Raw genomic sequence first — 11,699 nt, 5'->3', positions numbered from 1 at the left:
AACAACTGACAATTGCATATGAGGCACAGTTCATCACAGAAATGTTCTACTCATCAGATTGTTCTAGATAAGAGGCTATTGAAAAACACACTGCATGCAAAAACACGCTACTTTGGCTCAAGCGCCTGTAGCCCACAATTAAATCGTTTATGAGTTGAAAGTTCTAATTCACAGTCAATAACATATTGTTAACACATTCCGTCAGTTCCGACTAAATGTGTCTTAAGGAAATGGTGCTCATGAGAGCCAATCAAATGCTTGAATTGGACGATCTGTGCCGCTCCAACGTGACTTTAATTAAAAACCTTGGGGCTATTTCCTGCAACAGGACTTTGAAAAGGACTTGGCATGAGCAGGACTTGGCTGAGCAGGGCAGGGACAGTAGGCTTATCAGTACAGTCCATTTCATAATCACAGCTGAATAGAGACTTGCAACTGCCATCTTGCTGTCAAACCTGTACGATTTATGAGATCTAATGTGCAAAACATGGCTCAAGGGTCTAATACTCAATAATAATCCAATTAAAGGTATTAAGCCCTTTCCTCTGCGCCCTGTCCATGGGAGTTGGCACGCACTCAATAATGTCTCATGTTCATTGTAGAGAGGGGGCTTTCCTGAGGACTGAATCTAGTGGTCTGAAGAGAGGACCAAAGAAAGCCATTGTGCAAGACACAATGGACCCTTTTGGAGATTATGGTGGAGGAGTGGTTGTGCCGGGACTCGGGACCTCAAATCAATGTATTGTAGAGGAGGAACCAGACGCAGATGCGGTTGAAGCTCCCACTCAGGCTGGCATGTGATTCCTGTAACACACGACTGCAGGGCATAAAGAAAACTAAAGTAAACACACACAGAAAGAACAACCAGTTGTAAAAAAAGATGGAGCATTGTTCCAAACACATCCGTAAATCATCTAGATGAGATGTTTAACACTTAGCACTGCTGCATCCATATCTGAGTACAATAGGGTCTTTCAGAAAATGACATACATGTAGATAGCAGGTATGATATATGCGAATAGAAAATAAAGTCCAATAAGCCTTAGGGGCTCCATCCAAAACACTAAACAGACTCCAGATATATTTTAGGATCTTGGCAAGAAGGAGAGCCCCATCTGGTCACCATGGTAACGGAGAGAATAACTCTGTCAACAAACAGGCACAAGAGACATGCACACTGCTGCCTAAGCAGATTGTGAAGAATACATGGAGTATTCATCTCAAACCTCTGCTCTCCAGGTCATATGTAACTTGATTACACCATCCCATGAGGTAAAGTGAGGCATACGGTCTTTGTCCATCTGGATGTTGTCTACATGGATGTTACAGTTAACAAGTGCTGCGTGTCAACACATGCTTTGTATCTGCTGTGACCGAATCAGTCTCCATTAGGTGTAATTACTTCATATGAGACTTGCACCACTTCTCTGTCCATCACTGCTGCCTCTTAAAGTCACTGGGATGACACTGTTATAAAACAGACCTGGAGAGAAAAGAGAGAAATCCCCAAGAAAAGAAAGAAAAAGAGAAAGATCTACAAATCACTTCCAGGCAGCATTTTTACTGGCAACACCCTCTTTCCTTATTTTTGGAGAAACAAAAGAACAAATAAAACAAAGACCTCTATATTTGTCTAGGCTCAGCATGAGAGGGGAGAGACCTCCACAGAGCGATGGCCTGGGAAAACTAGCCCTGGGTATTGGGGAGCAGAGGGACTGACCCAATGGGGCTGGGGTAGAGCCAAGAATAATGTACCAAAAGGTTGAGAGTCACACCTCCTCCTCTTGGAGGCCTAAAGCAATCATCCCAGAAATATATCCCCAGCAGCTGTACTGGACTGGCACTGTGGAACTCCAGCGTCAGAACCACCTCGCCCTCCTCCAGCCTTTGCCATTCGTAATGCCGCCCTGCCCGAATGTAGTGTGCCAGCTTGAATCAGGCAGAGTGCCAGCAACATTCTGCAGCTGTTGGGTTCGGAGCTGGCTAGGGACATGGCACCGGTTGCGTTCCCCCTCCTGTGTGGCTACTGTCAAGGACGAGAGAGCTGAGGTGAGTCTTATCTCAGCCGAGAGAACCTGGCACTGAGGTGGCAGGAAAACAACCTATTCCTAAACGTCAGCGGGACAAAGGAGCTAATATTATTAAGGGGAAACATTGGTATCTGTTTATCTTTTTTTTTTTATCCACTTTTTCTCCCATTTTCTATATTTTCTCCCATCCCAATTTCGTATCATCCAATTCAACCCTCCCCTGTCACGAACGCTGTTTCTTGCCTCCCACAAGCCGGCTGCAATGTGGACTAAGTCATACATAGCACAAGTCCCCTCCGGTACTTGAGGTAACAGCAGTCGCATCTTTTCACCTGCGCAGCTCGATCTCTCAATGGCGAGGAGTAACGCGTGGGAGGCTCACGCTGCCCCCGACACTTCCTGATTCTACTGCACCAACCGACCTGTAGGAGTCGCTGTCCACAACGCCCGATCCCCACCCATCAGTTTCCCACCCTCTAATACTGCCAATTGTATTAGTACGGACGACCAGCCAAACTGAAAACAATGTGGAGAGCTGGATTCGAACATGCGAACCCAGCGTCTCCACATTGGTGGCGAGTGCCTTGCCCACTACACCACCTAGCCGCCCCGTATCTGTTTATCTTTAAGGCCTTTTTCAGGATATTACCACCTTATTTCACAATCTTGTTAGATTCGAAATATGGACCCAATCTGACATGCTCAAATGACAGTTTTTTTTTATTGCATTAATGAGAAGCAGGACATGGAGCTGGATGGGTGCAGCACTAATGGTGTGGCACAGTCGGTAGACTGCGTCACTGATGTTGTTGACATGCTATGGGACAATGAACAGTGACACTTCACATGACCAACCTTTTGTTTCAACACCCCAGCCTCGTGGGGATAGTCACCTCTCACTAAAATACCCAACTAATTATGGACAAAATCAAACAGAGAAGATCAAAATTAAAAACAATCACTGTGTCTCCCTATTTCAGTCTGTGATTGTTTTAATTTTGATCTTCTCCGTTTTATTTTGTTCTTTTGTGTTTTTGTCTCATTTATTCATTCATTTAGCTTGGTGAAGAAGGCTCAGCAGTGCCTTTATCACCTCAGATGTCATAGAGATCATCCTGTCCTGATCATCCCCAAAAGTCCGAAAATAAAACTACAGACATCACAAAACAAGCTAATCAGGGTAATACTAAGGCTACCCACCCGAACCCACCTTGACCCATCACACTTTGAGAACATGAGATGGCTAAAGGTGGAAGACGGAGTCAACCAAATAGGGATGTGCCTAGTTCACAGAATCGTGCACGGGGTAGTGCCAGTGTACTTCAACAACTACTTCAACCGAATCAGGGACACCCATGCATACCCAACTAGGCGTAGCTCAACTGACTGTCAGATTCAGGAGTTGTATGGGGAAGGAGTAATTTTTGTATTCTGCAGCTGTCTTTTGGAACAGTCTGCCCAGTGACCTGAAAATTGTAGTCAGTGCTGTTAGATTGAAGTCCAGCCTGAAGACATGGCTCAAAAGGGACTTTAACCCAGACACTCATTGACATGTGATATCTGTATGATGCATGTCTAGAAGCATCTCATTCCCCTACCCCCCTACAAGGACCACAATGGAAATAAGCTCTGAGCTTTCTTGTGTACATCCTTGGCAGTATCTCCTGACTGTGCTTTCTGTCACATGTTTATTTTATATATTGTCAAATAAAGTCATTCATTCATTCATTGTCAAGGAGTATCACCTCCTGGTACAGGAAGAGCACCACACAGGGCAGTGTCGTCGTTTCAGTAAAAGGCAAGGTATGGCGAGGAGGGAGGGGTTATTCTTCTTTTTTTGACGCACGCACAGTCTAGGGGAGGCTCGCAGAAAAAATATTTGACTGCCATTGTATGTATAATCTATACACATGTACAATATGTATTATAATATGACTCGACTTAAACTGGTTTGCTCTAAATGTCAGGAAACTGCTCAAAACGTATTAATTGATGGAGCCTACATTTATTGACCTGACCTTCCATTTTGCTGATGATTTGTTACACAAAATAAGTGAAATATTCATGATGCAGGGGAGTCTTTAATTCAGAGCTTAGTTTGACATGACTTAAAAGAGGCATGTAGTATACACAGTGCAGTGAACCACCAGTGTAGAATAATATTGTCCCTGCAATGTGCAAAGGAATGTTCTTATAAAAAAAAGTGTGTTATTAATCATATTGACCTTTCTATATATATATATATATATATATATATATATAAACATAAAACTAAAAGTTCGGAAATGTGTGTTTGGTAGATTATTTCTCTGTTGTAACAATGCTTCTTGGCAATACATTTTATACCATTGGAAAGCCTGTTTATTTACCTTTTAAATGGTGCCCCGTTTGTAAGGAACATGCATTTGTGGGATGAGCAGCACAGACAGCTGAGTATGTGGGTTGCGCCCATGAAAAATTTGCCAAATCTTATTCAAACAGCTTATTCTGCTGTTGCTATTGACTCTTCTGGTCTGGGGTGGTGGTAGGACCCAATAGCAGAACAGGACTAGGCGGGTAACGAGTCAAAGGAGCTTTAATCTCAAGATGAACCAAACACAACAATGAGTGACATGGGTGACAATATTGTCACCTACCTGGGTTCCATCCTAGAGGAAAATCTTTCCTGTGACAAAATGGTAATAAAAAAAGTCAACCAACGAACAAGATTCCTTTACCGGATCTCCTCTCTGGTAAACAAGAATACATTGAAGACTCTAACAGGGTACTACGACTATGCTTGCACCTCATGGTACCAAAGCTTGATTGATTGATTGAAAACTTTATTAACAGATTGCAGAATGGGTACATACAGTACGGCTCAATACACACAATTGTTAAGGGGATGCAGACCAGAGAAAGACTTTCGTCTTGTTTACATCAGGGTCCCCCATTTTCAATTCATAAAGCACCTCAAAGGCCCTAAAAACAAGACTACAAACATCACAAAACAAACTGGTCAGACTACTGCTTGACCTTACTCCTAGAACCCACCTCACCCCTGCCCATTTTGACAACCTAGGATGGCTTAGAGTAGACGACAGAGTACAGCAACTTGCAATGGGCCTGGTCTACAAGATACACTACACCACCAAGATACCCATTGATTGATTGAAAACTTTATTAACAGATTGCAGAATGGGTACAGTACAGTACAGCTCAATACATACAATTGTTAAGGGGATGCAGACCAGAGAAAGACTTTCGTCTTGTTTACATCAGGGTCCCCTATTTTCAATTCATCATAACATATATGACACACACGACATACACACTGTACACTGTACATTGGAATACTGACAAAGCCATACTTGGTCATTTACTGTACAACTGGGTTAGGACATTTGTAGGGGCCAGTTTCGAATTGCAGTCTCCCGTAGGTGTTCTTTGAGAGCGTTTTTGAAAGTGGGTAGTGATTCACATTCCTTTACAGCTTTTGGTAGGGCGTTCCACATTGATGTGGCATAATTGTGAAACGTGTTTAGGCCCTTGTTTGAGCCGAATCTGGGTTTAACATGATTTGTGGAGCTCCCTCTGGTGTTGTGATCGTGGTATTCACTGACCTTTGGGAAGTATTTTGACATGTACATGGGTACCTTGGTCGTGTAGTGTATCTTGTAGACCAGGCCCATTGCAAGTTGCTGTACTCTGTCGTCTACTCTAAGCCATCCTAGGTTGTCAAAGTGGGCAGGGGTGAGGTGGGTTCTAGGAGTCAGGTCAAGCAGCTCAGCTCAGCTCAGCATTCAATACCATAGTCCCCTCCAAACTCATAGCCAAGCTCAGGGACCTGGGCTTGAACTATGACCTGTGCCAGTGGGTCCTGGACTTCCTGACGGGCAGACCCCAGGTGGTAAGAGCCGGCAACTGCACCTCCTCATCCATCACGCTCAACATAGGGGCCCCCCAGGGCTGTGTTCTGAGCCCCCTCCTCTACTCCCTGTACACACATGACTGCGTAGCACAGCGGAACAACAACACCATCATCAAATTTGCTGATGACACAGTAGTGGTGGGCCTGATCTCTGCCAACGACGAAAGGGCCTACCTGGAAGAGGTAGAGAACCTGTCACAGTGGTGTCAGGAGAACTGCCTCTCCCTGAACGTCAGCAAAACAAAAGAGATGATTGTGGACTTCAGGAGGTCGGGGGTCAAGGACTACAGCCCCCTCAGCATCGACGGGGCACCAGTTGAGAGAGTGAACAGTTTCAAGTACCTCGGAGCCCACATATCCGAGGACTTGACATGGACCACACACATTGACAGTGTTGTGAAGAAGGCACGACAACGCCTCTACTTCCTCAGGCGCCTAAGGAAGTTCCAAGTCAGTCAGAAGATCCTTAGGAACTTCTACTCATGTACAATAGAGAGCATCCTGACCGGCAACATCACCTCCTGGTTTGGGAATAGCACTGCACAAGACCGTAGCAGACTACAAAGAGTGACACGTTCAGCCGAACGCACAATTAGAGGGGGGCTTCCCACCCTCCAGAACATTTACAACAAGCGGTGCAAGGGGAAGGCTAAGAGAATTATTAAGGACTCGAGCCACCCGAACAACTGCCTCTTTGAACTGCTGCCGTCAGGCAAGCGATACCGGAGTCTTATGGCGAGCACAGAAAGACTCAGAAGGAGCTTCTATCCCCAGGCCACCAGGCTGCTAAACGAACAATAATCGCTAAACGAACAATAATCACTATGCAACAACCATCAAATGCACACAGCACACACACCCACACGCACACACTCACTCAAACAACAACACACTGCAGCACCCACTCTCCACACTTTAGATCACACAAACACACTTACACTTTATATTTATTGATAAAGGATTTGCACTACAACTCGTACACCTACTGTGAATTGTACCTAAACTGCACCTCGTCCATTTATGCCTTGCACTATATAGTATTGTATATTAGTACACTGCACAGTATTGTATATTGTATGGTAACTACGTCTACGAACATTGTACATATGTCTAAACTGAACACTGTGACCTCTTTTTTTACTTCTAATTTTTACTATGTTTTTATTTCATACTTACCTTGTCATGCACAGTCTCTGGAGCGCAACAGTAAGAAGCATTTTGTACAAAAGTATTCTGTACTTCTGTATGACAACTATTAAAGAAACTTGAAACTTGAGCAGTAGTCTGACTAGTTTGTTTTGAGATGTTTGTAATTTGGTTTTTAGTGCCTTTGAGGTGCTTTAGTACCATGAGGTGCAAGCATAGTCGTAGTACCCTTGAATGAGTGCTCCTGCCAGAGTCTTCAGGGTATTCTTGTTTACGAGAGAGGAGATCCGGTACAAGAATCGAGTTTGTTGGTTGACTTTTTTTATTACATTGGATGCCATTTTGTCACAGGAAAGATTAGCCTCTAGGATGGAACCCAGGTAGGTAATTTCATCTTTCCTTGTGACAATATTGCCACCCACTGTAACTGAGAAGCCGTCGGTCTTGCTGAGTTTGTTATTTGAACCGAAGAGAATGGACTCTGTTTTGACCATGTGTAATGATAGTTTGTTATCGGCGAGCCATATGCAGATTTTGCCTAGTTCCGAGCTGAGGGTTTTCTCAACCTGTAACTTGTTCTTGTCAGAGACCAGCAGGGCTGAGTCGTCCGCAAACAGGAACAAGTTGCAGTCACAAGCTGACGACATGTCATTTGCATAAATTAGGAACAGTAGCGGTCCTAGTATGCTTCCTTGTGGAACACCACAGCTCACTGGGAGGGGGGGGGGGGGGGGGGGTAGGGTACCGTTTACCTCCACCATCTGTTCTCTCCCCTCCAGGTAGGATTGTATCCAGCTCACTGATAGACTATCAAAACCAATTGCTTTTAGCTTGTCAATCAGAATTGTGTGATTGACAGTGTCGAAGGCCTTTTGTAGGTCCAGCATGACCATGCCGCAGTATTTGCCCGCGTCCACCTCTTGTTTGATGTGGTCGTTCAAATAGAGAAGGCATGTGTCAGTGGAGTGTCAGTGGAGTGTTCTGAAGCCAGATTGGAATTCGTAGATTCGATTTTTTTCCGCAAGGTACTTTTCGACCTGTTCGTATACTATTTTTTCCATGACTTTCGAGATGGATGTAAGGATAGAAACAGGGCGGTAGTTGCCTGGGTCTAATTTGCTGCCCTTTTTGTGCAGGGGTGTTACCAGGCATGCGTTCTTCATGGGACGGGGTTGCACTCTGTGCAACCCCAGATAAGTACTCGCTATTTGCATATCAATAGCGCCGGTCGTCAGGTGTGTTAAATACGTTCTCAGATACATTCACACTTAACTTGTTGTGAAGACATGTGTTACATTCCATTCGTAGAGGCAATTAGGCACTGTCTTTAGTCTGTGCTCAAGCGAGGGGACATTAAATGCGCATTCGCGGGAGCGCGCGCACGCGCCGGGAGCGCGCATGCACGTGGTGCGTGTAACCCCAGATGATTTCAATAACGCACCACTGGGTGTTACTCTCGCAATTTTGTACATGTACATGTCGAAATACTTCCCAAAGGTCAGTGAATTCCACGACCACAACACCAGAGGGATTTCCACAAATCATGTTCAACCCAGATTCGGCTCAAACGATGGACTAAACGTTTCACAATTATGCCACAACAATGTGGAACGCCCTACCCACAGCCGTAAAATAATGTGAATCCCTACCCTCCTTCAAAACTGCTCTCAAAGAGCACCTACGGGTGGCTGCAATTCGAAACTGGCCCCGGTAAATGTCATAAATGCCATGATGAATTGAAAATGGGGGACCCTGATGTAAACAAGAATTTTTCTGGTCTGCATCCCCTTAACAATTGTTTGTATTGAGCCATACTGTATTGTACCCATTCTGCAATCTGTTAATAAAGTTTTCAATCAATCAGCAAAGCTGGACGAGGGCAAAAAACGAATCTAAAGGTTTACACGAATATACACTAACATGGAAACACTTACCATGAACACGAACGGGGGAACAACAGGGATGGAACCACAGGGAAAGATATGACACGACATCCAAGGACACGAGGGCAAACGAACGACAGCAACACAAACAATGAACGCACACAGAGAACAGGGAAGACAGGACTAATATACACAGACTAATTGACAAACGAGACACACAAGGGCTGATTACAACGAGAGACACCTGGGATGGGAAACAGACTGACAAGACTAAACTGATAACCAATACAAGACAAAGACTAGGCAGAAACACTAATACAAGGAAGACTAACACACTAGGAACATAACACTAAACAAGTACAAGAAGAATAACTTAAAACAGACAGGAGAACACGAAGGGCAAGAGGTACACTGGGAGACACAGTAAGAGGGGTAGAACACAGAGGAACATAGAAATTCTAAAGATACATAAGTGCACGAGGAGTCCAAGGTGAGGGGAACTGTCCAAGAAAAGGCGGGGGAAAGTCCATGCATAGGTGGGGGGAAGTGAGGTGGAGGGATAAGTCCAGGAATTAATAGGAGGGGGGAAATGGGCAGGACCAGGTGGAACATAACACTTTTTGGTGTTGTTTGGTGGATTGAATGACTGAAGTCTATCAGTAACAAGGAAGAAACTAGACATATTGGCAATTTTACAATTTAACAAACAGTCAGGAGCCTCAGTAGCGTGTGGAAGAACCATACACAGCCACAACAGCCTGGCACCTCCTCATGCTGGACACCAGCGTGGTCACACACTGCTGTGGGATGGCATTCCACTCCTCAGGATTTGTCGCAAGTCAGCCAACATGGTTGTATTGGTCACCCTAGCATAAACAGCACACCCAAGCTGATCCCACAAGTGTTCAATTGGGTTGAGGTCAGGACTGTTGGCAGGCCATTCTCTACTCCCAAATTCTGGAGGTAGTCTCTGATAAAGAGAGAGGGGTAGGTGGGGAAAAGTGACCATAGCTCAGCGTAGGAAGGTCCGATCGAGGTCTGTTGACAGAATCCGGCTATAGGGCGACAATAATGTGGTCAAGAGGCATGGTTTCTATCTTTCGCCTTTAACTGGCGTGGTTTCTTTATTCACATGGTAAGAGCAGTAACACATGAGTCCTCCTCGTGAGAGGTTGGTGGGGGAAGAGAGATCGAGTAGGAGGAGACATATCTATTTATACTCGCCACCTGGTGGTGTCTTGAGTAGCTCCGCCTAGAGCGCCCTCTAGTGGAAACAGTTATATATACAGTTAATAACAATCCTACCTAGAACCTCTGACTTCAACACTCCCACTTAGGGTTGTATTAGCATACTGGGTAACTTCTTCGAAAGACATTTTACAAAGGAAATAATATACTCCAAAAACATCAAAAGAATATGGCAGTCAATATCTACACACCAAACATGGCCTCTGCAAATCTCTTCAATTTCAATTTGGAAGCAGTTTCGTCATAGCGTCTGCTACCATGTCGTCCGTTGGACAATACATCAGTGTCATCCTTTCTTCTCTGATGACAGATCTGATGAAATGATATTTTATATCGACATGTTTACATCTCTGTCGGCACACAGGGTTTCTAGCAATCGCAATGGTTCCCTGGTTGTCCTCGTAAACAACAGTCTTCTTATATACATAGGTATCCATCCCTTCGAGCAGTTGTTCCAGATAAATACACTCCTGTATGGTCATAGCTAGAGCCATATATTCGGCTTCACAAGTTGATAAAGCCACGGTGGGCTGCTTCTTTGTTTTCCACTAAACCAGTGAGCTGTCTGCGTTCAAACTCACACAATATCCGGTGGTACTCCTATCTGTGGTGTCAGCTGCCCAGTCTGCATCACTGTAGGCTTTAAGTCCTAGACCCTCGCTGCTCTTTCTGAAACACAGTTGTCTGTCTGCTGTACCTTTAAGATAACGAAAAACATGTTTTGCTGTGATCCAATGCTCCTCTGTGGGGTCAGCGAAATGCTGTGACAGTTTACTCACTACAAAACATAGGTCAGGGCGGGTACATGTTGTTAAATAAATGAGGCTACCCACAGCTTCTCTATACATTTTTACATCCGTCAGTTTCTGAGCATCCTCCTGATAGTCTAGTTTTTGATCACATGGTGTTTCCCTTGATCTACATTCTTGCATGTCGAAACGTTTCAGGATCTTTTCCACATATCTCTTCTGGGATATTTTTACACAATTGGCAGACTGTTCAAAGTCCATACCTAGAAAATTCTTTAACCTCCCAAGGTCTTTCATTTTGAATCTGGTGGAGAGCATCTCTTTCACCTGTGCTAGGCTTCTGGTGTTGTCTGCTGCTATGATCAAATCATCCACCCAAATGACGATGATCACTTTTCCTGACTCCTCTGACTCCCTTGAGTAAACACAGGGGTCTACTGGGTTCTGTAGGAAGTGATCTTCGATAAGGCATGTATGAAGCATCTCGTTCCAATTTCGCCCAGACTGTTTCAGGCCGTAAATGGATTTTTCCAGCTTACACACTAGCTTCTCCCCTTTCTTTTCATAACCCTCAGGTTGTTCCATGTATATCTCCCTATCTATGGGTGCGTGCAGATAGGCTGTTTTCACATCCATCTGATGTAGAATTAAATTGTCCTCAGCTGCTTTCTGCACCACTACCCTTATACTGGTCAGATTGGCCGTGGGGGAGAATGTTTCACCGTAGTTTAAT

The sequence above is a fragment of the Notolepis coatsorum genome (assembly GCF_963971535.1).
Source record: "Notolepis coatsorum genome assembly, chromosome: 1".
Taxonomy (NCBI): Eukaryota; Metazoa; Chordata; class Actinopteri; order Aulopiformes; family Paralepididae; genus Notolepis; species Notolepis coatsorum.
This window is presented reverse-complemented; position numbering follows the sequence as displayed.